A 3,539-nucleotide genomic window follows, 5' to 3' on the forward strand; every position below is an offset into this window, starting at 1 on the left:
TTGTGTAGTCCAATGGACTTTTGAGTATGATTCTTTTTGTTTTATTTACATTTCAAACTGCTTTATGCATTTTTTTGGGGGGGGGGGAGCTATTTATCAAATAAAGATAGAGAAAGGCGCATTTTTAAAAGTCAGGAACAACCAGGAACGGAAGAATTTGCTTTATTATATAAACGTTATTCGTTATGTTAGTTCAGTTCACAGGACATTTTAAGTCCACGGGGAATTCATCTCGTTTTGCTGTAAACTTATCATAACCATGTTTTACTGTATTATTCAATAGTCATTTAGCCCCGTGGGGATCCGGGCTAGAATAAGTCCTCAGTACCCTTTGCTTGTCGTAAAAGTCGACTAAATGGGGCGGTCCTTTGGATGAGACCGTATAAACCGAGGCCCCGTGTCACAGCAGGTGTGACACGATAAAGATCCCTCCCTGCTCAAAGGTCGTAAGTGCCAAGCATAAGCCTAAATTTGCAGCCCTTCACCGGCAATGGTGATGTCTCCATATCAGTGAAATATTCTGGAGAGGGACGTTAAACAGTATACAATCAATCAATCAATAAATAGTCATTTAGAAGGTTACTTATTTCCATGCCTTTCTAGAAGATCACACCAAAGCGTTTACGTATAATACAAAGTCTGGTTTGTTACATTTTGCAGGTAGAATCAAAGGTTAACTATATGGAAAAAATCGATAAATAAACTCATATTTTTATCTGTCATTTTAATATAACAAAAACATATAACATCAAAATATATAATATTCACAGAATATAAACCAGAACGATGAAAACAAGTTCAGCATGTCTCTCTCTCTCTATCCAGTTTATCTTTTTATCTTCCTAAGGTCATGACAGAATACCTGTAAAATGAAATTCACAAATTAAAATCACAATAACATCAGAATCAGAATACTATCTCTCTGCCTCTGTCTCTCTTTGTCTCTCTCTCTTTCTCTCTTCTGATCTATCGAAGTGTCTCTCTGAGGGCGTTGGGTTCTAATGAATGTGATACTAGAACAATTTTTAAAAGATTATTTCATTCAAAAGAAGTACTTACATGTATATATTCCCATGTGTTACGTTTAGTTTGCGTTTAAATGCATCTGTGACAGACCTCCTAGCAGTTCCTCTAAACATTCATGAACAATCTGAGACTACAATAATACAAGAATTCATAATAATTGAATCGATTTGGGTTAATGATTACGTAAATTTTTATGTCATTAAAATTAAATATTTTAAGCATATGGTAAAAAACAAGATTTTTAAAGAAACTCTTTTTAGCAAATGTTAAAATTGTGTACGTCACTACTGCTAATTATAAAGAACGTGCAAAGAATTTATTAAGTAAAGGTTGTAAGTAGAATAAAATTTTGGGCACGATAAAGCAAAAAAATATTAAATACTGTATTGCAGTTGTTACATCAATCACTTGATACAGTTATCTTCTGTCAATAAAATTACACTACATTTTGAAAATACAGGATTTAAAACTTTCAGCACTTGATACTTACTATATTTGTATATATCACTCCTCCAGGGTTCCCGCGAATCTGTACTTCTTTTTCAGTTACATATTTGCCTGGACCAAGATATTTTTTTACTTTCACTTGTGTTCTTTCACACATTCCTAAAGCTTCTAGTTGTCTTAAGATCCATAGTCGCCTATTGTCTGCTGACACCCAAACTCCATTTTTCTTGACCACACTGATTTTTGGAATATCTTCTATTTTACAGCGTCCCACTACTAAATCGTCTAAAGTTTCTCCGATTGATTTCTTTGCATGTGTGGATTCTTCTCTAAAACAGCTTGCAATTGTGCGCTGACTGAAATATATTTCTGAGGGTTGCAACTCCTTTAAAGGCATTTTGATTAATGTTACTGTTGTAAGTTGTAGACAAACTCATATTTCTATATATATTACAATACAAGTCCTATTTTTAAACCGTTAGTTTTTCCAAATCTATTTTAAACATCCAATCGACTGCATGGTAACCAGTTTAAACTTATGTAATCCAGGTTTTCGGGAAATGTTCATTGATAAATCAATTCATGCAGCACGATCAACAGATAACAGTGCAGTGCGTAGTAGTAGACTTAGAGATAACACACATGTAAATAAGTGATATATTTTAATTTCAATGTTATCGTTTGAACCAGCTGTAAAAGTTTGCTTTCCTCAAAAAACCTTTTTTTTCCTCTTGATTTGTAAGAACTTGTTCCATTTCTATTGCAATACGATATTGTTATCTTTCGTTTGATTATTCTTAGTAGTTGAAAGACACTTCTGGTCTTCAATATTAATTGAAAAAACCGAAAGATTAAAAAAAACAATAGTTATGAATCACTCAAAATGAAAAAGAAACCACCATGATTTTACAGCAAAAATTTAAATTGTTATATTTATTACTGGAGGACATTAGCTGCCCTCTTTTGATATTAACATGTTATTTAGTCCAATACGATTTCTCGTAAATCCTTCTTCATATACTACATTTTTACTTTCTTTTTCTCCCTAATATTAAAGCAGTTTAAAAAATGGGTCACCAGGTCTCATGTTATAAAAAAATACATACTTTTATTAGCAACCGTTAGGTAATTGACACACAGAAAAGTTAGCTTGAACTTGTTGTAGTGCGTTATACTGTAAAATCACATATTTTCGAGGGGTCAAATTTTCTCGGTTTGAGCATTCAATCCACAATCAGAATTAGTCAAGGTGGATTTGCTGGGGGATACTACTGGATGAAGTTGGAAAAGAAATTAAATATTGACAGCAGGTTTGCGCAAGGATATCAAGGAGTTGAAGCATATGTATTTTCTGCTCGGGGATGTGTTTCATTAGAACCCTCAACGACAAGAGACCCCTCGGAAGTTCAATTTTTGTGTGAATCAGATACTCCCAAAAAGAGATTACTTCCTTCAGCTGAAACTTTACCTAGTAATGACTACAGAGGACAGAATGAAAAGAAATGCACCTTGTTATCCGATTCCTTTATCATACCAAGTCCCTTTTCTGACTCTAAGAGTCTGTCCTACCAGGAGCCTGCTAAATATTCATTCCCTGTTGAAAACACTTTAAGTGTTAAACATAAATCTATGCCAAAGACAAAGATTGCAATGGCAGCCTCTCATTCTCAAGATATCTCTACAACATCCTCAGCTATGGCATCTTTTGATGATCACCCTATTTTACATTCAAAGTATGGTTATAAGGACTCGAAAAAATATTTGTCATCGGAAAAGTCAAATGAAGTTAAACGAGTCTCGTCTGGTGTTTTGAAGCAAAATTACACACAGAAAGAACAATCCAGCGGCAGTTTAAACGCAGCAACCAGAGTAATACGACCAGGCTTGGAAACCATAGTAATACAACCAAGCTCGGAAACCAGAGTATTAAAACCAAGCTCGGAAACCAGAGTAACACAATCAAGCTCGGAAACCAGAGTAAAACGACCAAGAAGCGCTGTAAACTACAGGAAAACTCCACAAGATTCGTTGCCAAAAAGTAGAACTGTGCGTAGTTCACTGCGAGA

General features: G+C 34.5%; 1 long non-coding RNA gene across 1 annotated transcript; it reads right to left on the reverse strand.

Annotated features, from left to right (window-relative positions):
- Positions 1 to 810: 810 nt before the first annotated feature.
- Positions 811 to 1,873, reverse strand: LOC134256792 (uncharacterized). The gene is made up of 3 exons (XR_009989792.1): positions 1,517 to 1,873; positions 1,060 to 1,156; positions 811 to 862 (listed from the first exon to the last, which is right to left on the reverse strand). It is a non-coding gene; the product is annotated as an uncharacterized LOC134256792 (long non-coding RNA).
- Positions 1,874 to 3,539: the final 1,666 nt, after the last annotated feature.

Source organism: Saccostrea cucullata, unplaced genomic scaffold (genome assembly GCF_032062105.1).
Source record: "Saccostrea cucullata isolate Sc308-1 unplaced genomic scaffold, CSIRO_AGI_Scuc_v1 ctg12577, whole genome shotgun sequence".
In the NCBI taxonomy this organism is placed as follows: domain Eukaryota; kingdom Metazoa; phylum Mollusca; class Bivalvia; order Ostreida; family Ostreidae; genus Saccostrea; species Saccostrea cuccullata.